The sequence below is a fragment of the Rhinolophus sinicus genome, linkage group LG05 (assembly GCF_036562045.2).
Source record: "Rhinolophus sinicus isolate RSC01 linkage group LG05, ASM3656204v1, whole genome shotgun sequence".
Taxonomy (NCBI): domain Eukaryota; kingdom Metazoa; phylum Chordata; class Mammalia; order Chiroptera; family Rhinolophidae; genus Rhinolophus; species Rhinolophus sinicus.
This window is the reverse complement of record NC_133755.1, coordinates 154721955-154748126: the sequence shown is the minus strand read 5'-3', so window position 1 is coordinate 154748126 and position 26172 is coordinate 154721955. Positions and strand designations below refer to the sequence as shown.

At 40.6% G+C, this 26172-nt stretch overlaps 1 protein-coding gene across 2 annotated transcripts in view; it reads right to left on the bottom strand.

The window, feature by feature from the left end:
* The window catches only part of TMEM200A (transmembrane protein 200A), a 66179-nt gene extending 40291 nt beyond the window's left edge, over window positions 1–25888 (bottom strand). The window contains exon 1 of one of the 2 annotated variants that reach the window (XM_019729416.2): window positions 25628–25888. The gene's annotated coding sequence lies outside the window, so the exon portion shown is untranslated. Of the gene's footprint in view, window positions 1–9064; window positions 9151–25627 lie in introns of those variants that run through there. The other variant, XM_074333570.1, reaches the window with a different exon arrangement.
* Between the last annotated feature and the right edge of the window lie 284 nt (window positions 25889–26172).

Below are 26172 nucleotides of genomic sequence, written 5' to 3'. Positions count from 1 at the left end.
TTTAGGTGAAGAAGCTGTTAATAGATGTTGTGGGGGAGGGGAGGGAGAGGAGCTTTTAATCTCTGCCAGAACCGTGAAGCCTGAAGCCTCAAGGATCCAATCCCACATTACCCTCACTTTGGGTGAACACGTTACGTAATTCTGTCAATGACCAGGGCATGGGGCAGAGAAAGGTCTGAGAAGAAGGTGGTGGCATTAATTGTTTCAGAAAAGAGACTTGAGGTTATAGAAAGTCTTTGCTTCTTTGATCCTGAAGAAAACAAATAGATCAATGATATTTTGTTTAGTTTCTTGGATGTTTAGAAACATCCGAGATGTTTCTATATATATATGGACCAATACAATACTAAAACTGATTAATTCTTTAAGCATATTTTCCTTTTCTTCTTTCCATATTTATTGCACTTACACCACGTGTGGGAGCTGTAGCTCAAAGAAGGACACAGCACAACCCATTAGGGGCTGGCAGTGTGGTGGGGAGGGGGCACAGGCTAACTGATCATTACTGGATGACTGCTGTAGACAGTGGTTCTCAACTGGAGGCCACTTTGTCCCTCCCAGATGGGGCTGTGTCTGGAGACATTTTTTTATTGTTATAACTTGAGGTAGTGTGTTACTGGCATCTAGTAAGTAGAGGCTACAGCTGTGGCTGACCAGCCGACAATGCACAGGACAATCTCCCACAACAAAGAATTAGATCATTTGTTAATAGTGGAAAAGTGGAGAAATCCCGCTGTACTGAAGGAGAGCCAACAAAGACCAGGGCAGAGGAACCAAACATTCAAGGCTGCCCGGGAAGGTCAGAGCAAGCTCATAAACATTGGCACTGACTTGAGAAGGAATCTGCCAGGCAATGAGCCGACATCTGCTCCTTGCTGGGCAGTATTATTTTTTTCACAGCCCCAATTCATTCATTTATTAAGCACTTACTATATGCAATGTGTTCCCCCACGCAGTGAGGGAAAAGTATTCATGAGAAAGACAGGGCTCGCACCTTTACGTGTATAAAGAATACTAACTCTTGTCAAGCTTTCTCACATACTTGATCATTTAAACCTTAGAGCAATCTTATAAAGTAGGTGGTACTAGTCTCACTTTGTAAATTCAAAAGTGGTTGACTGTGATTAAATGACAGACCACACAGAAAATGGTAGAGCTGCTCTGAACGCGAGTCAGTCTCATGCCCCTCCTGCCCTCTGCATAACAGCACCCTCCATGTGTGTCACAGTCACATATGACATGATAAAAGGCATTGGTCATTTCACCAAAATGGGACACATTCAGATTTTCTCTACAGCTGCTAAAGTTAAGAACGTCGGAACGCTTCTTGGTTAAAACTAGATGCCTGAGAGGTATAATAAGATCTCATTTCTCCAGGATCCAAACAACTAGGATAAAATAGAAACCACGCTGTACGACGTATAATCATGTCTAGCAGGCCATGAGATTTTGTAATAAAAAAAGATTCAATTACAGTCGAAAATAGTTTGTAGGCTGTTGTTGCACATATCGTTTTTTATACTTTTTCTGAAAATTTGATAAAGCATTTATACCATCTTAGTGAACCAGAACATCCAAGAAACTAAAACACTTATTTCTGGCATTCTGGGTAAGTTCTTAATGCACTTAGAAGCAGAAGAATTTAAGTGTCAATACGAGCAATTTTCACGTGGCTAAACCTTCTTACGTACATTAACAAAGCAGTGGGTGGAGACCTTATAGTTCTGGAATACCAGGAGCCCATGTAATGCAATGAGAACATGGAACTTCATACCTATGTCTCTTTCTTAGCATAAATGATCAGGAAATTGTACTGAAGAACTTTGAAATGTCTAAGAAAATCTGAAATTCAGTGAATCATCAGAACCAACTAATAGTGTTAAAATCTGGCTTGTGATCGTCTCTGTATCTAAAATTATTGGTTTCTCAAAAGTCTGAATTTAATTTAACCCTCACTACAACCCTGGGAAATCAGTATCCATTTGACAGATGAGGAAAATGAGGCAACAAGAGGAGACATAGTCTGCACAGGTCACTGAGTTCCCTAGTAGTAAGAAGACTGACTCCGGATCCCTGCACTGTTCCCTGGGCTTTCCTCCTATTATATTAATTTTTTTTTGGTGGAGGGCCCTGGGATCCATATAACTTTCAAGTTTATAACACCTTTTTGTCACTCTCTTTATACATACATATTTTAATAATACGGTAAGAGTTGAGGGAGGCAACAATGCCAGAAAAGCAAGAGCTCTGGTGACAAACCCTGTACTTGGTAAGCAGCCAAGGCTTAATCACTTTTCTAGAATATTCATGGATGGAAATTCAAATGAAAAGGCATGGACAAAGTACCTAACAAAGTACACAGAGTACACACGAACAAATGTTAGGCATTTTCCTTCACAGCAAGATGAAATTCAAGTTCTAAAGTACCATTTACTTCGCAGAGCCTACGCTTTCTATTTGAGAAGGCACCTTGCAGTGGTCTCACATGTACAGCATTGGCTTGGTTACCTAAGGTCCCGTTCCTAGCTCCCCTCCATACGTTTCTGCACGCTCCTACCTCGCTCTTCCCCTCATTCTACAAACACTGAAATATCTATTCTCATCATTATTCCCAGCATGTGCCTTCACTGCCCTTCTCACAATCTATACTTGGCATTCTAGACACTGCATACAGTCGTACGTGGCCTAGGCTGAGAACCAGGCGACACCCCCTCGCCCCAATCTGGCTCATGCTTCCACTAATGTCTTGCTGTATGCTTGAGTCCCAATTCTAAATCTTTGTTTCCTCTTATGTAAAATCAGAGGACTATATTAGATATTCTACAGTCTGTCCAAATCCAACAACCAATAATAGTTCTAATCTATAATTACATTCTAAGGTTCTGATTTGTTGAAAGACAATGAAAATACCATTGATCTATCTAATTATCTAAAGATATTGGAGCTAGAATATAGTAGCATTTTCATACTTGTTTTATAATTTATATTTACATTCAATAAATCTTTATCAGATGAATGATGAAGCACCACCGCTCTTTTAAAAAATAAGTTTGCTTGTCTTCTCCTTAAACGGAATGATTAGTGTTAACATTACTGCTATTTCGTGATACGCTGCATGCCATGAGTTACATGGTCTTATAAGCACCCATACCTGCAGTGGTTCACATAATTCACATAAACTGAAATAAATATGCTTTAAAGAAGGATATACAAATACTTTCTTTTTTCATCCTTGGTAATTTTAGTGTCTGTAATTGAGTGATACATGTCATTGTTTAAGTACCATAATTATTTTAAAAATCAAATATATACTTACAAATATAAAAATTAACAGTCATTGTTTCTGGTGTCAAGATTGAGAAAGCACTGATTAGCTAATTATGCCACTCACTAAAGGAATCAACCACCTTATCAGAAACAGATAAAACAGTGATACGTAAATTTAGATTATTAAATACTATACATGAGTGAAAACATACATAAGCAAGAATGCACATATAAAATCAACATATAAAAGAAACAGAACTTACCTAAGCAATGAGTGGTCACACCCAGGGGATAGGTCCCATTTTCTCTAAGGACAGATATAAGATCTCTCTTGATAATTCATTATGGGAGTTACCAACTTAGTTAGGAAGCAACTGTATATAGTTAATTTCCTAATGTAGTTTAAGCACATTTCCTTTTAAACTTGTTTTCCCTAAAGAGGGAGCTATTTAACTCTTCAATTGAAAACCAGTAATAAGAGCCTTCTCTTCTCCAGAACAATCCTAGTTCCTTTCACATTTTCCAACTTATTGTTCACCTAAAACTTGAACTCCTTCACTTCTCTTGATAATGTAGATTACAAAAGTGGGCATGATAATCTCCAAATGACCTCCACTAATATGTAATAAAGTTAATGAATTTTAAAATTTTACTCCCCTCTTTCCTAAGTGGTACATGCCATTCTCCCTTTCACCCCCACACTACTCATTATGGAAACTTCCACCTGTGAAAGGAAAATTGTTTTGAGAAGCAGAAACTAACTGTAAATTTTCAATTCTCTAAGACATTGGAATACCTACTCTCACATTTTTGTGTTCCTTCCTCCCATCACAAAAAGGCAAACAAGACTTTAAAAGCTTCCAAACAGTTAAAAACAAAAACAAAACGAAACAAAAAGCAGAAATTGGACCGGGTTCTAAACCATTCTAGTCAGAAATATTCCCAGTCCAGTTGCCAAAGAGCCTCACATATGACTATTCAGGGAAACATGGATACAACTGTGGCATGATTTTGGTCTAGAATTCCCTCTACAGATTTGAGTCCCTTTGGCTCAACCAACTGCAAACAAACTTGAGAAGTCACGTCGTCAAGTCCACACATTGCACTCAAAAGATGCAGGGTTGCCTACCATTTTAAACACCCCCATGTAAACAAAAATATTTGTTCTGCTACAAAGGAATTATGGGAGTTTTTGCAAAGGCCTTAAATTTTGTCATATTATTTTTATTACAAACACAAGTGGGCTGGGGGACAGTTACAGACAGGTGATCCCCTCATGCGTTCTTTTCAAGCATTTCAGTGTTTGGCACCACCACCTTCTAATAAGAAAGATATTTTGTTACAAAATGACAGAGCTAAAAAGAGTCTTAAAGGTCAAATCCTCTTAGAATTGATAATTTGATAGAAGATAGAAGATAGAATTGATAGATAATTTGATAGAAGATTGATAGAAGAGCCTCCTTCTACCCACTTACTCTAATAGCATTAAAGCATTATTGATGAATGAGCTACGTGACTGCCTCCACCACAACTGAAAGGTTTAGAAATAGGTTCTCTGCGAGGAAGTGCCTGGGAGTCCTACAGGGTCATGTACAAAAGGACCTGGCTTTCAAATGCTGATGAAGAAAAAGGAGCACATACTGCCTTTGGACAGTTTTAAAATAATAGTATTGAAATGCAAAGAAAATTTGTTATATTAGAAAATATTCCAAGGTCTTTATCTGTTGATACTACATTTGTACTAGTTTGTTTTTCCTTTTTTGTGTGTGAAAAAAATATTGCAGGGTTAATCACCTAGAGTAGCTTTTAAAGACTGAGGGTTTCCTTGATATGTGAACGCGATAGAGATTGGGCAATGCTGGCTGCATCGTTGGGGGTTGGTGGGGGGAATGACATCTGAGATGAAGAGCTTAGAAGCCTTCTTTAAACCACTTTCCCAGATTCTCTAATGGTCTGAAAAGATCATGGATTCCCATATGCCAGTCTTTATATCTGATAATAACATGGTTTCCGTTAGTAACTAAAAGTAGACAATAAAAGGTGCTCTATTAGGGCAGCCCTAGCTTGCTCCAAAAGGCAGAATCGGAGTCCAGAGCAGCTTCCAGTTTTGCCCCAAGCAAACGCGGGGGCTACCCTTTTAGGCATTTCCAAACACTCAAGTGCTGCTACACAAACATCGCTTACCCTTCATCTGAGCTTCAGTTTGAGCTCGTTTCACTTTGTTAGAGATCATTTACCTTTCAAGGAATGGGGCTGGGATTACCTCCGAGAATGGAAATCAAAAAGCTCTTTCAATACTTTAGATAATTTTAATAATAACTGTGTATGTCAGTTGTTGTATAAACCCAGATACATACGTACATACAAGTAAAATAAAGAATATAGGAAAATTCTAGATAAATCAAGTTTAAGAGCCCTCCCATCACAAATATATAAACAATTTCCCCTAGAGTACCAATATGATTTCAGAAAGAGGAGTTTCTTTCTCAGCTGAAGGATAATTTTCTCAACTGTCCATTTGTATTTCAAAGCATGGCCAAAGGGCAAAAGGCAGCCCCTAAACACTCATCTGAAAATTCTTCCTGTGGTTTATTTATAGTAGTGTTATGAGTTGGTTAATGCTCGGACTCTTAGAAAAGGTTTTCAAAATGGAAAATGGGATGAAAGATGACTGGTTACAAGGTTATAAGCCTCCTTTTATTTCAAGAAGAACATGATGTAAATTACAGAGGTTCAAAGAAATTAATATTTTCTTTAGACAATGAGCTTCTAAATAAGGGCATTTTCTTTGGGAGATCTGGGTGGAGATGAAAGGACTGGAGGAATGGGAAATGACCTCGTAAAATAGCCTCCTCTACAAAATGATCTATAAACTTACATTTACAGTGAATGCTTTTTATCAAGGTAGCGACTTATCTTTATTGTGCATTGAAAGTTATTCATTGGAGGAACTTTGATTTGGCAAAATAAGACAACTGCTTTATGTAATAAGGTTAATAACAATATAAAAAAAAAATGGCCGGACAAATCCCCGACAATAAACTCTGTTTAGAATTGAAAGGAACCCTATTAGATCACTGGAAGAACAAACAGATTATAAAAATGATCACAAAAGCCCTCTTCCAGATAACAGTCCATCCCCAGAGCTCTGACAGCACCCCGCTTTCTCGTCACTCACTCATCTCCAGGCACAGGATCCCAGTGGGGAGCCCCGGCCCCCCTCAGTCCTTGCAGTGGCTCCATTGCCATGAGAAATGAAAAGTTTCATTATGTAATCTCCATAATTAATAATGCCCCAAAAAGTGCATGTATGTAGCATAAGGTTAACAAAGTGAATCCCCGTTCTAGATAAACACTGCTTTTTCTGACTATTTTCTTCCACATTTATATCCAAAAGATTGTATTAAAAATGACTGAATGGTCTTGTGTTTCTCTTGACCACTGGGATAGAGATAAACCTTTTTGCAACGAGATAATAAATAAAGGTACTACAAATGTAAACTTTTGTTATATTAGAAGAAAAGCAAAAATCAGCCCAAACTGTCTTGACACTGTGAAGCTTCTAAAAGAAGGAAAAAATTCCATCAGAAAACTTTATAGTTGTTATCTGTCCATTGACAAGTTACCTTCAGCATGCTCTGATCATCACTTCAAATGTTACGCTTGATAAAAAATACCAAAATATCCAACAAACATATGGGAAACATGCTTTTCTTTCCTGAATCAAAGAAGGAATGTTCTAAATGTATTCATTGAAACGGTAATTTGAAAACACAGGTAACATCATCATCCATGTATCCTTTAGAGAGGTGTATTTACAAAAACTTCAGGAACATGAGAAATGTATATAATAAACTAAAAAAATATTCTTTAAGGGTAAATTTATTTTATATAAAATACGGATAAAAACAATTTCCAATGTTTTTGAGAAAGTACTTAAGAAGGAACTTTTTTTCACATTATTTGAATAAATTATTCCTGTAGACTTTTTGGGTACACTGACCCTCAAAGTTTTAATGATTGTCAGAATTATTCAGAAAATTTTTAAAAAGGAAAAATAATCCTTTGCACTTCTACTGAAGACAATATTTACCATTTTCTAATGTTCATCTTTATCTCTATACCAACCAAATGTGATTTATTAAAACACTGAAAATTAAAAGAAAACCGAACATATGAGGTCGGACAATTAACTTTGTGAACTTGTTGCAACGATATTGCTAACCATTTTTTATATCAGAGGGATTATTCATTATGAATTTGTACCAACTGGACAAACAATTCATCAAGTTTACTGTTTGGAAATGCCGAAAAGGCTGTGTGAAAACGTTAGACGAAAACAACCTGAACTTTTCGCCAACAATTCATGGCTCTTGCATCACGACAATGCACCAGCTCACATGGCACTGTCTGTCAGGGAGTTTTTAGCCAGTAAATAAATAACTGTATTGGAACACCATCCCTACTCACCTAATCTGGCCCCCAATGACTTCTTTCTTTACCCAAAAATAAAGGAAATATTGAAAGGAAGACATTTTGATGACATTCAGGACATCAAGGGTAATACGACGACAGCTCTGATGGTCATTCCAGAAAAAGAGTTCCAAAATGCTTTGAAGGGTGGACTAGGTGCTGGCGTCGGTGCATAGCTTCCCAAAGGGAGTACTTTGAAGGTGACCGTAGTGATATTCAGCAATGAGGTATGCAGCACTTTTTTTAGGATGAGTTCATGAACTTAATAATCTGACCTCATACCTCCTGGGTTCTGAGCATGACAGTTCATCATTTACTGATCAGAATTTTCAGAGACCTGGAAAGCAATAACTAGAGACACGGCTGAGTTATGAGTTTGGGGAGCCAGAGTATTTGCCACAGCCAGGCATTCAAGTGTTCAACTTTCAATTCTATTACAGTGGCTTCATGGATGCTTCAAAAACATCAAAATGAATAAGGCCAAGAAAAGAACTGGATTATCTATTGTCATTTAATGCTCCCCATCTGGCTACGTTTTGGAATGCCAGCATGCCCAGACTTTGCTGCCTCGTTCTGTTCAAGATGACACTGCTGACTTCTTAGCAATCATGAAGAAAATTTCTAAATCTAGGGTGGCTATTCCTCTGAACTAGTTAATACCCTTGCTTGATAAGAACCACACCTAAATCAAGGTGACACTATCGTACCTGATGCTACAGAAATCCTTGGAGCAGCTGTCCTAATTCCATTCAATTCAACAGTTTAAGAACCACTGAGAGGAGTCAAAAACACAATAGAACACCACACCTCACCTTAAGGAGCTCACACAATTCATTAGGTGAGAGGGTTTGCGTTTGCGCTGGAGTCACTAAGCCGCCAAAACAGGTGCCTGAGGAGCCTAGCCACGGAATGACTCAACAGAAGAAACTGAACAGCAGAAACCTGGCAGGCTTAGTAGCAGAAATGTTCCTGCTTAATGCAACTACATTGCCTTTTCCCCAGAAGATGGAAGAAGTTTCCTGGGGGGTAGAGAGAGGGTACTTCTTGTAGGGCTGCAGCCTTTCTTCAGAACCCCTGGTCTCCAAAAGGTCTGCATCCTTAGAGCGGAAGTGGCCTCTATTTTTGGTAACGTTGCCAGTGGTAACATCACTAATAGAAAAAAACAAAAAAACTTCTCCTTCCAATCTCCATTCAACTCTTTTTGTTTTGCCCTGAGGGAGACGATAGGTCCATTTTTACTACTTACACCCCTGAGTGTCAGAGACAGAAACTATACAAGTCACTCTCAGTGCATCAGGCTTAACTGCTGGCATGAGCAAAGTACCTTGAAAGTGCTGGAAGGTACAGCTAACTCTCCCAGGAGAGGCAGGGGGAGACTCCACAGAAGAGGTGCAGTCAAGATGGACCTAGAAGAATGAAAAGTGCTTCCACCAGCAAAGATTTCAGCTTAGATAACAGGCAGAGGTAAGAGCTGTTTCACACAGAGCACGTGCAAAGGGCATCCTGGTGGGAGTGAATGGCGAGAAGGGACCACACTGGGCAGTGTCCACTTTGTGCCATACAATACCAGATCCTTTACTTATATGACCTTTTATAACCCTCAGCAACCTTTCTACAGAGGTCATGTCCCATGCTAAGGATGCGCAAACTAGGGCTTAGCAAGGTTAAGTAATTTGACCAAGGTCACATAGCTCTTAGATAGTAAAACTCAAATTCTCCAGTGATTTTGAAATTATCACTGGTAATGGGACTCTTTTTTTTTTTTTCAAACAAAATCTCATTTAAATCATAAATAATCAGAAGTTGACTCTCTTTCTCTCTCTGTATATATATATATATATACACACACACACACATATATATATACTTTCTTTTTTAATATCTTTGAAGGAGAGCCACTTCAGCCTGACAACCAGATGGCACTGGGTTCCGATTAGCATGGTGCTAACTCCCAATGGACTCAAAGTCCAGAAGAGTTTTTATTTTATACTTTTCAATCATAACTTAAGAAAGTACTATAGACATAATAAGCACTATTGAGTACTTTGGTAACTTCATTTTATAAATAAGATTATTCTTGAATCTTAAATAATCTTTTAATATAATTAAAAATATAAAAATGAAGACTATATTAGAAGATTAAAGAATGGAAATATAGTTAAGCACCTCTAATTTGACAATGCTCACACAAGACTGATTTCCGATTATTTGTACATTACTTTCATGTACTACCAACAGCTCTCCACTGCGTCTTACTCTGTAGGAAAATAAGAACAAGAATGTGATTCTCCCTCAGGGTCCATCATCACGTATGACCTTTAGTAACAGGTGTTTGTTCTCTTCCATTTTAATGAGCTAAAATGCATTTATAATAAGAGCCAGGGTAATCCTCTGAGTCATTTGTTAGCTGTTCAAGCACTTCCTTTTTTAAATTATATACTTTCTTTGTAGTGTCCTGGAAAAGAATGTAGCTTAAACCTCTATTTGTGGTTTTAAAAACATCTATCACAAAGATGATATACGAATGCTTTAAAATAAAATTATAAGACAAGTAAGTCCTGGGGATATAATATACAGAATGGTGACTATTATGTATTTGAAAGTTGATCTTAAAAGTTCTCATTAGGAGAAAAGTAAACTTTAACTGTGTGGTGATGGATGTTAGATTCTGGTGATCATTTTGCAATATATTAATATATATTGGAGGAGGCAAGAATGCATGATATATCAAATCATTATGCTGTACACCTGAAACTAATATAATGTTATATGTCAATTATGTTTCAGTTTTTTAAAAAAGTATATTCAAATGCTTTAAAAAGTTAATGAAATACTAAAATGAAGGCAGCAATGGAGTTGACAGGAGGAATAGATTAGTAATCAGCATAATGAAATTGACCTTAAGATGTGCTATTCTACCATTTTATTATAAAGATATGACTCATATATCTATTCTGTTCTCATTCAGTATCAACAATTATGACATAAAATTCAAAAAAAGATTTTCTGTAATTCCTAATCTCATTTCACCCAAAAGTTTGAAGGCTATAGTACATCAAGGTTGCACTGGTAGATTAAACTGGAGAAAGAAATTGAACCCAAATCTTCAGAAAGGGCTCACTAAGGAGCATGTGCAAACCAAGCTTTACTGCTAATACCATGGACCTTTCATCAGTGACATCACTCCCCTGGCTCTTCTCCCACCTCCAGGGCTGCTACGTCCCCATATGCTGCTTTAACAACCAATATATGTGGAAATCCCCGAAGCATACCCCTAAGTCACCTCCTTTGCTCAGTCTCTATTCTCTCCCTGGCTTTCTTACCAACTATATGGTAATGGCTCTCAAACTCATGCCTGCGTTCCAAATGTCTCACCTGAGCTCCAGATGCATCTGTCCAAATGTCTACTTGCTCTTTCCCCTGAGCTGTCTCACAGGCATCTCAAGTGTAACACGTCCAAAACTGAACTCATGAACCTAATTTAGGTAAAGTCTTCCTTATCCATGCAAATGCTACCAGTACCCAGCTCATGCTAAAATCTTGGCACGTCCTGGACCGCAGTATCACACATGTTATCAGTTACCAATGTCTGCTGACGCTGCCTTCACAGCCTTTTTACTCTGTCCGTTCTCTACCTCGCCACTGCCACCACACAATCGGATGCCCTGTTTTCCTTCATGCATTCTTGCCTCCTCCAATCCCTTCACCATGAAACTGCCGGCCAAAGTAGTGGCTAAATGTAAATCAGTTCGTGTCAGTTCTCTTTTTTTTTCAAAGACTGCTCTTTGGATCAGGTATCAAACCCTCACCATTTCCCACACAGCAGTACATGAGGCCACTGCCCAGCTTATTACCTTTCCTTCCACCCTCTCTCCCCTGCTCACTACGATTCAATAACAGGGCTTTCTTTCTGATACTCGAAAACACCAAACTCCTTCCTTCCTCAACCTTCCTGCATGGACTTTCCTCTCTAGCATGTATCTTCTCCAGACTAGCTCCTCTGGTCTCTTTCCCCATCTTACAAGACATTTGCTGGGGAAGCATTCACTAACCTAACCCCCTGACTCACGACCCTCTCTCCTAGCAACCAGTATGTCTTCATGGCACTAATTACACTTATTATTTATGATGTAGTTGTTTTTGCCCCCACTATCAGAGTATAACCTCCTTCACCACCCCTTTCACAGCTTTTCCCCACCATCACACAGTCAGTACCCAGCTTCACACACAGTCAGTACCCAGCCTTTCCCCAGCATCACACACAGCCAGTACCCAGCTTTTCCCCAGCATCACACACAGCCAGTACCCAGCTTTTCCCTAGCATCACACAGTCAGTACCCAGCCTTTCCCCAGCATCACACACCGTCAGTACCCAGCCTTTCCCCAGCATCACACACAGCCAGTACCCAGCCTTTCCCAGCATCACACACAGTCAGTACCCAGCTTTTCCCCAGCATCCCACACAATCAGTGCCCACTATATGCCATGTTTCCCCAAAAATAAGACCAGGTCTTATATTAATTTTTGCTCCAGAAGACGCATTAGGGTTTATGTTCAGGGGATGTCCTGCTGAAAAATCATGCTAGGGCTTATTTTCCAGTTGGGTCTTATTTTCGGGGAAACACGGTAGTAAGTGCTCCATGAGTATCTATTAACAAATGAATGCGGATATTTAAGGAGCTTTTTCTGGGCATGCTGCAAGTTATTCGCCCTGACAGTCTGGTTCTGATTAGGTGGCTAATTGCAGTACAAATTTCACAGCTTTTCTTTTCCTTAACACATGTATGTCACCTCGACTAGTCAAGGGCCAAGATCAGGAGGAGAAAAGCCTGGATTTTCATACTGTATCTGCACCTCGTACTCAGTAAGTGGACTTCAGAAAAAGTGAACTTCCTTTCCAGACCTGATTTCTCACTGTTCTTTGAAAAACATCTCCTCACAGCTCTCATACTCTGTATCTGTGAATGCACATAGTTTTCAGTCCACAACAAAATTTTGTTCACACCCAAAGTAAAACATCCGCTGTTGGCTTTGGAATTCTCTGGGCTATTGCATCAAGGTCTTTATCAATGTCACTTTCATTTGATCACATGACTTCCGAAAACCTTGCATTAGAGTTCAGGCCCATCAGACAGGACCTACAGGTGATGAATGCAGACTGTGGGCCTCCACTCCCTGCATATTTCCTTCGGAGACTAGTGATGACCTCGAGCATGGAGCCTCGCAAAGCCCCCACTGTATGTTAGGAGCCCTGCAGGTGCTTCCCAGGTTACTCAGAATAAATTCCAAAATTCCCTGGGCGCCAAAGCTCTCTAAAAGCTCCTATTTTGTTTTAATCACACTGGCCCTTTACTATTCAAACATTTCAGGCCAACTCCCACCTTACCCGCTGCCTCCTCTTGGCCTTTGCACAACTTCCTGTTTCTACTGCCTGGTACTCTCCTCCCCCAGACAGTCTAAGGATTCCTTCCCTCCCTCCATTCAGGTCTCTGCTCAATGCCAGACCTTATCAGAGGGGCTTCTGTGACTATGCTACACTAGTCCTTATCCCATTGCTCTGTACCCGAGCCCTGCTTCATTTTTATTATTATTTGTCACAACAAACTATATGTGTATTGTCTGTGTCCTCCAGCTGGAATGTAGAGCTCATAAGGAGAGGGACTTAATTTGGTTTCCTGTTACATACCCAGTCCCTAAAGTAGGGCCTCAGAAAATATTTATTGAATGAACATATAAAGGAATGAATGAGTGATGCTCCAGGAAAAATCAAGAAGGAAGTAGGATTGAGAATCTTCGAATCGAAAGCTGCAGAACAGGAAGTCGGGAAAAAGAGGTGCTGAGAAGGACTTGGAGAAGGACCTTAGGTCCCTGAACCACAAGGCAGGAGAGTCAAGAGGCAGCCCCCACACCCCCCACCCCTTCCAGGAGGCGGAAGAAGGGAGGATGGGGCTCATGGGGTGCAGGTGGGGTTGAGTTCCCTGGGGCCTGCCGGTCAGTGGGTCTTCTGCCAAATGAGCACCGAGCCTCTGGCACGTGGGGCAGGAGAACAGGGAATCCCCGGGATAATATCTGCAGATAGGAAAAGCAGGATGTAGGTGGCCTTGTTACCTGGAGATAAATGGCATGTGCTGCCTTTTTCATCTTTGTCTTCTTTTTGTAATCTGTGTCTTAAAAATCACTTAACCGAATTCTGAATTTAAGGCTCCTGTGAATTAATCCACAATTTCACTCACTACCACTCCCTTTCCCCAAACTCAGACTCAGGGAGATCTACGAGTATGTATCATCTTATTTCAAAACTCGCACCCTCACTCTACTTCCGATCTTACCCGACAGCGCCTTTGAGAAAAGCCTGTTATGCTCCCAGCACTGACCACAGTGGCTGCCTGCCACTTAGCATGCTCTGATGACTCAGTAAGTATATTTTGAACTGGATCTCCCAGAAGACACTGAGTTAAATATTCATTAACAAACACCACTAATTATATGCTGTTATCATTTTTATTCAACTATACAGGTGTTGGCAGAAGAGTTCTGAATAGAGGTTAGTTCAAGGATTGAGAGACTCACAGGATAAATAAGGACTTTCTACATTTGTCAAGTAAGGTGTGATAAGACTAAGGTGATGGTAATGAAACCTCCATCTAACATGTGGACTTTCCAGAGATTTCTACCTATAGGGCTGGGAAATATATAAAGATGATTATAGGTGGTGTGTATTATATTTTAATTTTCAGTATTTCATTTTCTAACACTTTGAATATAATTTTTAAATATTAATAATATTCACAGTTAACACCTTTTTCAAAGAAATTATTTGATCTTTTCATTAAAATACTGTGTCTTAAATGTGATTTTATAACCTGGGGTGATATTGTCCTAACATTGTAGAAGATCTAATATAATTAACTCAGTAAACATTTCCTGAATGCACACAACATACAAGTTACTCACAGCTAAAAAACATAAGCTTCCCATAACAAAAAACTTTGCAGTGGACTGACTAAGCTGTTTATATCCTACTGATAAGACAATATATTAATATTTAATGCTTTCTTTTATATTAAAAACCTTCTGAAGGAGGACATACTGTATACAGAATGTCTGCAGCCACATAATGATGTATGGCACATCCTGACTATAACTACACAGGGAGTGTTTCTAAGGTGAATGTTGCTTTTGCTTCCAACCCCGGTATCATCATCACAGTGAAGTACTACTTTGTATTCCTAACCTCAACTCCTGTTTTTAATAAATGATCTCAAACATCATTCTCCAAAAGAAAAACCTCCTCATGGCTTCTCAGTACCCTGAGAATAAAGCCTACCTCCCACCCCCACCCAAATATGTAAGGCTGGCCCCTTACTATCTTGCGGGTCTCAGCTCAAAATGCCTCAAACACAGAAACGCCTTCCAGGATCTATAGCGCCCTCCCATCTGACCCATAGAAGCCCAGGCACCTATTGCATCAGATTCCTTTCCTTTCCTCTATCTGAAACTGCCTTGTCCATTATTGCGGTTATTGTTTGTCTTCCCCATCTAGAACCTTTGTTTTGCTTCCTACCCTATTTCCAGCTGCCAGCACATAATATTTATTGAATCAATTATTAATTAGTGAACTTCCTACAGAGCTTGAGTTTTCAATTTTATGCATGTTATGAGAATTTTTACACGTCTTATCATGAAAGCAAGTAATACATGTATAGGTCATGCTTTCCTACATGGTTTTCTACATTATCATTGTGTAAGATGTGCCTCCCATTGGACAAAATGCATCATTAGTATAATTTAATAGCAAATACTGAAAGAATCTCACTACACAATGATTAGGTGAAGAAATGAATGAAAACAATTTTGTTCAAAATTACTCACTGAGGCCATAAAAGAAAATGGCGTTACAACACTATAATAATATTCTCCTTAAACTTTTAAAAGAAAACCAAAATTATTTTTATTTTAGTAGTGAATTATTTTTGTAAAAAAATAGCCTTTATGGAAAAATTGAAATTGGCACTCAAAACCCACCTCAAGTTGACTGTTACAGTAAGTTTAATAGTTCCCTTATAGTCTCAAGCAAAGTTTTTTTGTTCCAAGGTTTAAATAAGATCCAAGTTCCTTGTTCTTAAGCAATGAGCCAAAGTTCATCACTATGAAAACTAGATACTGTGATGGAGTTGACTTTTCTTTGGAAAAGAAGAAAATCAGAAGGTTCAAAATTCAGGATCTTTGTTTGTCTTGTTTTTGGGGAATCAGTGGCTAACAGAAGAGAGGTCGGTCCCTCAGGTGGGAAATGTCAAGCATTTTTATACCCTGCCTTAGAGCACATCCTACCTCACATTCTGCCTACTGGCACAATCTAATCCTGGGTGACCTGCTGGGAATAAAACAGAGACAGGCCTGCCCTTACTTCGAATCCTGTACAGACCATGAGCACAATGGATACAATATTCCATGACTGCAGGGACCCACCACCAAGCCACAGAGGTGGGGGTGGCAGCAGGTTCACTCCATCCAACAGGACACTTACCCTGCATCGCCTTCACTCATAGGTCCTCAGCACTAAACACCGCTGACTTTAAAACTCATTCTAATCTTCTCTCTGTCATAGGCCCCCATCTGCATATTCAGGAGCACTTGTAAATAATTTTTTAAAAACTGAATGGTTCATCACAATGTTTTACCAGTCTACATTACATTCTAAAAGGGAGCTTTTTGTAACAAAGGAACAAAAGCAGCAGTGAGCATAAACTGTAACTCATTTTGAAACGGTAGTTTTTCTTATTTAAAAAAGTAAATAAACCCCCAGTGCAGGCAGGGTGAGGGGCATTTCCATACACTCCAAACCACAAATTCACCTATTCTGAAAACCAGTTTTGCATTAAGCATCAAGAGTCTTAAGACATTCATTACCTTAGACACAGTAATTACCCTTCCTTGGATCCTGCTTTAAGAATTAATCTGAAATCTGAACAAAGATTTCATCAAAATGCCATTTATAATACCAGATATTGGGAAACAGCCTAAAGGTCCAGGTTTAATGAATGGAATGGCTAATAGGTTATGGTGTATCCATACAATCAAATATTATATAGGCATTAATAAAGCTTGCCTAGAAGTTGGAAAGTATTTAGGACATCAGAGGTTAAGCAAACAGAGCAGGCTGTAATATGTTATTGACTATGGAAAAATTCATTAAAAATAAGGGGGAAGAAAATACGAAAATGTTATGGGTGCCCTTGGGTCATCAGATTATAGGCAAATATTCTCTCTGATTTTTTTATACTTAATATATTTTCCAAAGTTTTTATTGGGAGCATGTATGGCTTTTATGATTAGAAATAGTAACATATCTTCAGAAACGCTAAGTAACTTGACTGTATTACAAATACTTGCACATGTTTGTTCACTGAGCTGATCTGATATGTGGTTCACCAAGTGAGTGAAAACGTGTGCCTCTCCTCTGGCAAAATCAGTACTGAGATTCTTCGAACTCGCCCCGCATTCCAGCCCAAAGATGCTGATTCTCAAAAAGGAAAATATTCCTTAGCAGGTGCTGACCTATGAGTACCTCTGTGATTAGCTCACTATTTGCAAAAGAGCCTGCTCCTTCTCAGCATTTCTTTGGTCCCAAGAAACTAACATTCTTTACCTATTCTAATATCTTTACCAGCTGTATTTCAATGTATTGTAATCATTGGTTTACATCTGGTTCTCCCATTAGATTATGAGATTCTTGAGATCCTTGTCATCCTGACATCCCCAGAAATTAACACAGTACCTGGTAAACAGAGGGCATTTAATAAATGTTAAATAAATTATTAACAGAAGAAAATTACCTCATTTATCCCACCCCACCCCCCAAGAGAAACATTCACTAACAGGATTCTATTGCCATGGAAATCTTGGTTGGTGCATGGAATAAGACACATTCTGGAATATATTTCCAGTTTATGGAAGAGCAGGGCAGCCGCTAACATCCAGAAGATGGTCTGGAGCTCACAGCCACGCACGGTGTTCTGTGATGGAAACGGTATCACAGAACATCAACTCTTTATATCCTCTACAGGTGTCCAAACCATCATTCTACACCAACTCTCAGACAAGGCCACTTTGCAACCATGATGGATCAGAACAGAAACAAGACCACTACGTACTCACATCTGAACACAAACAAAAACCCGAACATTGCCCAACCCCAAAATGACCAATATCCCCCTAATCTGGCTAATGAGAGCCTGCTGCTTCTTTGCCAATTATAGTGTTGGCTTCTCTAGTCTTGCCTCCTTCTAGATAAGATTTATTAAGATACCAAAACACAAGATTATCCCTGCTCCAATCCAGAGCAAAGCCCTGGGTTTTTAAACCCTCTCTCAAAGCACTTAACACAAGCCCAAACCCATAATAACTAATTTCTAACACCCTCTTACTGATACACCCCACTTTTCTCTATGGTGTACATTCTCCCCTGTAACAAAATAGCAAACCCAACCTGTTCCACCACAGGTAACTTCCTGGTGGTCTCTGGCTGGAAGGCCAGGATAAGTTCTCAGGCCTACCTGCAATGCCCTCCTCCCATCTCTCTGCCCATACATACGCAACAGAACTCACTTCCTCCTGGAAGCCTCCTCTGTTGGCCTTCCAGGTTTCGGATGGCCCCATTTCTTTCAGTCTCAGCTGCTACTATTAAGTTTGTATTTCACAGTACTAGATGGCACTGCAATCTTGATTACTCACTGAAAGACCTTTCCAACTCTAGTATCATAACTATTCCATTGTGTTGCTTTATAAGTTTTATGCATAATTGTTTAGCTTCCCAAATAGGCTAAGTGTTCTCATAAATATGTCTCAAATATAGTTTTTCATGTACCTTCTCATTCTCCTTCCTCTTATTATATATAAATACAGTTCACTGCACACGGTGAAGACCTATATCCAGTCATACATCTTAGGCAGATACAAATTTGACCTTATATCTGTTGGGGAATGATATGCTGTTACTCATATTCCATTAGCAAATAGTTTCATTCAGAGGAGCTTCAAGTACATGCCTTTATAGCTGGAGTGTGTGCCCCATACCTACTGCATGCAGTATGTGCTAGTGTTCTTGCTCACTATTTACGAATACATCTATCTACCTACCTACCCACATATCTCTAGCTCTAGCTCTACATATATCTCTCTTATTTATCATATTTCAGGGCCAAGTACCTGTACGTGTAAAGGTAAATTCAGGCCAGGGCAGCTGGCAGAGGTCCCTGAAATCAGTGATTAAAATTAAGCTTCCCAAACATCTGACTTGCTGACGTATGTATCTTGCATAATGATAGAGATCCTGCACTGAGTGGGGAAAAAACCTACTAGATTATTAGGTTTCCTGCCAAAACCAGCTATAGTGCTGCCGGACAACTGTATTCAGATGACCTGCTCTCATCTCATATTCAGATTTCTAAAAGTTAACTCACAGGCTCCCTTCACTACCACACGCCCCTGCTGACTTCCCTATTTCTATGACCCAGAATTGAAACTGACCTCGCCCTGCCAGGATAAGGATGATGCCCTGAAAATCCAGAATGAGATCTAGATTCGGAGAGATCTGGGTTTCCATGCCCGCTCCTTCATCTTCCAGTCTAGCCCCAGTGGCTCAGGCAAGTAACTTAAACTCTCTAAGCCTCCATTTCCTGGCTAAAGAAAACAAAAAAAGGGATATAATATTTACCCTCCCAGGAAAATATATAAATATATATATACATATACATATACATATACATATACATATACATATACATATACATATACATATATATATATATATATATATATATATATATTTACCCTCCTAGAACTCTAATGATTTGGTGAGATTATGTTTCTAAGGTGCATGGCAGACACTCTACAAATGATAGCTTTTTCCCCGGATAGTGCCTGACAACTAATAGAACTCTATCTCCCTCTGAGGAGCTGCCCATTCCATGTTCTGATTCACTTACACAAGGAAACATAATGAAAGCCAGGGCAGATGGAAGCGATCCCGTTGTCAGATCAATAATCAAGCTCCAGTTGTTCTATTGAACTGCCCACCTGTTCAACTTCCTGATACCACTCCTATCCACTTTCCTAGCTACACCCCAAGCCCCAAACCAAGAACCTATTCTTTGTTGGGGTCTTAACGTTGGCGCTCCTGTCCAGTGTGTCTCTGAGTATGGGCGCTCTGCACGGTCGCCTGATAACCTCCCTTCCATCCTCTCTGTCTGCTCCGGATCTCGGGCACGCTGGTCGCCTGTGAGAAGGCCCAAATTGCACCTGTTTCTCAATTTGTCTTCTCTCCTGGATTCAACCTTGGGCTTGAGAGGTAGTGTCGCACAGAGTATTAAAGCACAGGCTTTTGTTTTGGACTGCCATGGTGTGAACCTCAGCTCTTCCACTTAATGACCACATAACCTTGAGCAAGTTATTTCCCTCCCTAACTTTCAGTTTTCTCACCTTAGAGGCTTATGAGACTTAATATAATGAATTTATGACATTTAATATAATGAATTTAAAGCAGCATGTAACGTGGGGCCTGGAATACCAGGTAGGTCTTCAATAAATGTCAAGGCTACACATATAGTTTTGCCCCTAGGACTCCTGGTGGCCACAGGCCACCTTTCTAAACAGTCCTGGTGCTGTGAACATACCCACAACACAGCCATTTCACCTGCTGACCCAGCCTCTCTACTTTGCTCTGTCCTGATCCGTTTCATCACACAAATGCTTCTGTCGACACAGATGGTCCTTCATCCTGACACACAACCTCACCAGCCTTTCATAACGTTGTTCACATAATGTTGTAATTTGGGACCTATCACCTTACGTCCCTAAGTGATAACCCTAAGCTGAGCCTCCTGCCTTCCTCCTGCCCAGCGCCCACAAACGCAATACATTTGTATAAACAATAGTTCTGTGTTCATCACTTCACTTCCCTGTTCAAACTTCCACTGGATCCATCATGCCCAGAGTAGGGGTCTCCAATCTCGTGATCGCTAGGTGACCAGGGCTTCTGGAAATGCAATCCTTATGCTGGAAGTAAGGCACAGTGGTATTTGCTAAAAGCACCCCAATATAGATAAATGGTGGGCTCCTCATACAATAACATTTTGTGAACTGCAGTCCTCCTAGTGAAGTCTAGACCTGAGGGGCATTATTTCATCACAGGGCTTTGCCTTGGCTGGGAGGAAGGTCCCACTTCTGGAATTTGCATGGCCTGGGGCATCTGAGTTGTCTCCCTATGCAAACTTCACATCATAGGGCCTGAGAAAGGAGGGGGCAATTCTCCTTACTAGCAAACATGCTGTTTTTGATTGGCAGCATGACCAGCGTGGGAGAACCACACGTGTAGGTGAGCTGACAGAACTGTCCATCATGGCAGCGCTCTCAGTCTCCTCCTCCCTGCCCCTCCACAGTCTAAGACTATTATGGGAGCGCTCTGCGGACCCAGGGACTGGGTCAATGAACACCGAAGCAGATGCAATCGAATCCTTTCCAGGAGATTTCCAACAATGGAACCTAGAGGAGGGAAGACCTCTCTTTCTTAGGGTTCAAAAGCCCAGAACGCAGGCTTAGAAGTACCAACAATCATCTTTCTCAGGATGTGCAAAAGGTCTCAGAATGAAGCTGACTCAGAGAGAAAAAGAGCTGACTCAGAGAGAGAGAAAGAGAGAGTGTGTGTGAGAGAGAGGCGTGAGAGAGAGAGGAGTGAGACACAAAGTCATGTGTCTCTGGGATCCAGTTATGACTGAAGCAAAGTCCATCTTTGGACTCTCCAGTCGCATGAGCCAATAAATCTTCCCTTTTTGCTTAACCTAGTTAAATGTAGGTTCCTCAGATGTATAACCAGATGAATCTAGACCAACTCCCTTCCACAGGAACACAGGGTGGGGGGTGGGGGACAGGAGTTGTCCCTCTTGGTATGTGTAATGCTTGAAGCAGATGACTAGGACACTACAGGAAGGAATGCACAGATCCACATCTTCTCACCTTGCTCACATTCCATGACTTCTGTGCAGTTTCACCTCTGGTGACAAAGTTTCCAAAGCATAACTGCTACTGGAACATATCACATTAATTCATAGCACAATGGCCCAAGCATCCCCACCTTTAAAAGAGGATTTCCTTTTACCAGTTGCACTGAAAACTCTTGGAAGAGTTTTATTAATGACTGTAATGATCAAGTCCCCCAGAATTCCTGCTGGGGAAGGGGATCACAGAAAGAAACAAAGCACAGAACAGGAGTAATCAGACTAAACATCACCGATTAGAATTCAAGACATTCCAGGAGGTCTCAATCTCATACTTGGAAACTTTTCTCTTCCAGAATGTAATCAAAATTTTTACTCAGAAATTTGAACCTTCACTAAAATCTGATGCCAACCTTCTCTCTCTATCCCATTTACACAGGGTTTCCAAAGCATGTGCTATTTAGCTTTTCCTCTCTCTCTATAAATCCTGCAAAAAGGCAATGAAGTGTACGGGTGCAAGCATGCTTTGCAGTATTAGTCCTGGTTTCATCATCCTTCTGCTCTAATTATTTCTTGGGGTTGTTATGAAAATCAATTGCCATTATTTGTGAAAATTCACCAAAAACCATCAAGTGCTAAGTGAATGTTGGTATTTATTTTATTCTATACTGTGCACTCAGACAATCAGTGACGGGCCAGATGCCCCAGGTGAGATCTCCTCCTCACCTCCTTTTGTCATCGTATTACCCTTTCCCTATGTCTAGTGTGGCCTCCAGCCTGTTGTCCCCCGCCCCAAACTACTAATCAGACCATCACCACCGCATTACATTCTGATTTCTCCCTCTCCTTCATTCCACCAGGATTCATCATGCAGCATTTTTTAAAAAGGGTGTAAAGATGACAGTCCAAAGTCCTTGGTCTGTCGATGAGGGCAAGGAACATATCTAAGGCCACATAATCAGTGGCTTGGTCAGGATGACAATTTGGGTTTTCCAATTCCCCATCCAGTGCCCGTGGCAACCCACTACACAGCTCCCTACTGTGGACTAGTCCCCTTATGGTCAAGGACATCTCAGGTGTTCAGTGACCTGTGGCACAGTTTCCAGGCCCCTCTCCACCAGCTGGTAAGGTCCCACAGAAGAGGCTACCTTGCCCTGCATTAGGCACAAATGTTCACGCATGCTCTCTGAGTGCTTACACACATATCACACCTTAGCAGACAAAACAGATCTTAAGTCCTGAAATGGATATGCTTGGATATAGATAAAACTGCAAATCACATATTCCTTAACAAAATGAAGGGCCTATCTCACTGCAGGTTTGTTTTTTCCATCTCTATACTAAGTTCTTATTCCAAATGTGTTTTGCTTGGCGAAGACTCCCCAGGCTGTCTCCTATTTAGGGAGAGTAACACTAAATGAAATTTATTTTAAAACTGCCTCCTCTTTTAGACTCTACATTCTATTTGATAAGTAATATGCATTACCATGAGGACTTATTAGATTATCTTCTACTACTAATTTTGCTTAAGAAATGCAAAAAGTGACATCTGCTTTTACGTTTTTTCTTACCTACTTTCCAAAGCTAAATACGAATTTTTCCTTTAAGCTGAGTTATTGTGAGAATGAGATAATTTAAACAGTTCAGATTTGCTCCCCGTGTGACAGTTATCTTTCTCTGCCCAGTGAGCTGTTGTCAAAATTCTGAAAGTACACAAATCCCACTACTGTGAAAATAAGACCTAACTGGAAAATAAGCCGTAGCATGATTTTTCAGGATGCTCGTGATATAAAATAAGCCCTAATGCGGTTTTTTGGAGCAAAAATTAATATAAGACCTGGTCTTATTTACAGGAAAATACGGTAGGGCTTATTTTATGTTACAAGCATCCTGCAAAATCATGCTAGGGTTGATTTTCCAGTTAGGTCTTATTTTCGGGGAAACACGGTATCACAATCTAGCTCTTGGAGCATTCAAAAGCTTCGCTAAAAAATTTCTCAAGAGTTAAAGTAAGAAGTGAAGCCACCCTTCTTTTACAATGATCTTTCCTGCAGAACTCCCTTCTGATTATGGGTGTCTTTGGGATACTACATGCATTTACCTGGAACTGACTCATAAACAACAGGTAAAACATTCCTGTGCCAACTGCCTGAAAATTGCGCACAGAGACTTCCTACACAACAATTCTCTTTCACTGATGGCTTCCCCAGCCTAGGATACAAAGCTAACTATAACCAAGGTTACAAATTATAGCTAAATCATCTCACAGGCATGAGCTCTCCAGTAGGACGTCCTAAGAGAAAATCATTCCGAACACCTCAGGATACATTTTAAAGAGTAAACAAATCTCATAAAGTTAAATTGCTGAAGCATTTAACTATAGTTTCCACTTAATAGAAATATTATTTTCTGTTTAGAAGGACTCCTATTCACTTAAGTTGTTTGAAAAGCACGAAACTATAAGCACATGCTTCTGTATGGGTCAATAGTAGTAGAAAAATAAAGTAAGGTTTAAGAAGTTTGAAAATTTAGTCTACTTCTTACAAAATGGTAATATATTCTAATATTAGTAGCCAAATAACAAATTGAACGTCATTTTATAAGAAGTATTTCCACAAAACAAGACATGAAAAACCATCAAAGGAAATACTGTATTTCCCTGAAAATAAGACCTAGCCGGACCATCAGCTCTAATGTGTCTCTCGGAGCAAAAATTAATATAAGACCTGGTCTTATTTTAATATAATATAATATATAATATAACATAATATATAATATAATATTAATATAATAAAATACCGGGTCTTATATAAGACTGGCTCTTATATTAATTTTTGCTCCAAAAAACACTTTAGAGCTGATGGCCTGGCTAGATCTTATTTTCGGGGAAACACGGTAGGTTTTACAGGAGCCACTAATGTTTATGTATAAAGCACTACAAAGTGTACCTCAGAACTTGGTTTGACTGTAAAACCGAAGAGTTTAATATTCTTACTGACAAATAAGAATAGTTGTTGACTCTTGAAATGTTTTGTATACATACACTTGCCCACAACTACTTCTGAAGGTCTTCATTAGAAAAAAACAAGGTAAGAGACACTTGAGTTCAACATATTCTGAAGTACACCAGACTAAGGTGTAGTGGGGTTGACTACAATTAGTACATTACAGACATGTGAAGCATATGACTTTCTGACATTACCAACTCCTGGTACTGAACAATGAATTGTTTTTATTGCAAATCTCTCTCTCTCTCTCTCTCTCTCTCTCTCTCTCTCTCTCTCTCTCTCACACACACACACACACACACACACTTCTCAATTTAAATCTAAGGGCAGAAAATACAGAGCTTGCAACCACACAACGTGAAATACTGACTTGGACAGTTAATTATAGCAAGACGATTAATGAACAAATCTTTCAAACCCTCAGCCCTTTCTCTACTACACAGGGAAAAGAGTGCTGAATTCGGCAAATAATTGCTTCACCTCTCTATTTTGCCTATGGAGACACTACAACATACAGCTGTGGCTTTAGGAAACCTTGACCACACTTTGTTCCTGCCAAGGACTACTATAAATCAACGCTATGGACATCTTTACAAAGAATGCTGACTCTCTGGAACGGAAACAAAGGAGGGTGTAGCTTGGAGAAACCCAGTCAGGTGTTCCAAGGCTCTGGATTCTCGAGCTGCCCCACTGGGCTTCTCTTGAACTCCAGGGACTGGGGAGTCCGGACTTGGTTCATTTCCCAAACTTCAGAGGACAGTGTTTACCCTAACTCTGGAGGCTGGAGCAGGGGAAGAGGAAGGAGGTGAAGAAACGCCCCGTTTCGGCTGCAGCGGTTGCCCATCCACCTCCCCACCCCGATGGCACCTTTTCCTTAATCCTCACCTGTCCTGAACGCGGGGACTCAGAGGTCCAGTCGCCTCTCCGGGCTGTCACTCCTGGAGCTGTTGGGACGTCTGTCGCCTCGGGAGACGAGCGAAGGGGGAGGCGGCAAGGTCCCGGGCGTCAGCAGGAATCTCGGCAGCCACCGGCAGCCGCTCTCGCCCTCCCCATCCCGGCGGGGCTCGAGCAGCGGACGCCGCGCGGACACCGCGGCGAATGAGTCAGGCGAGGGGGCGGGCGGCGAGGGGTGCGGGACCGTGGAGGGGAGCGGGGGCGTCCCTACTCCGGCACCCGAGGGGCGGCGACAGCCTCTGGGGGAAGGGCGCGCCGCTGCCTGTGGCCGCCGCGGGTCGAGGGGCCGCGGGCCGCCGCCATAGGATGCACAGCGTCCGAGAACTCCTGCCCTCGGAGGTCACCGGACGCTGTGCGCCGGGCCGGGGACAGGGATTCGCAGCTCAGGCGTCGCCACCGCTGCCAAGAAAGACAAAAGGGACCCGGGGATTGGGAAGGGAAAAGTTTTCTGCTCGGCTCCAGATGGATCTCATCGA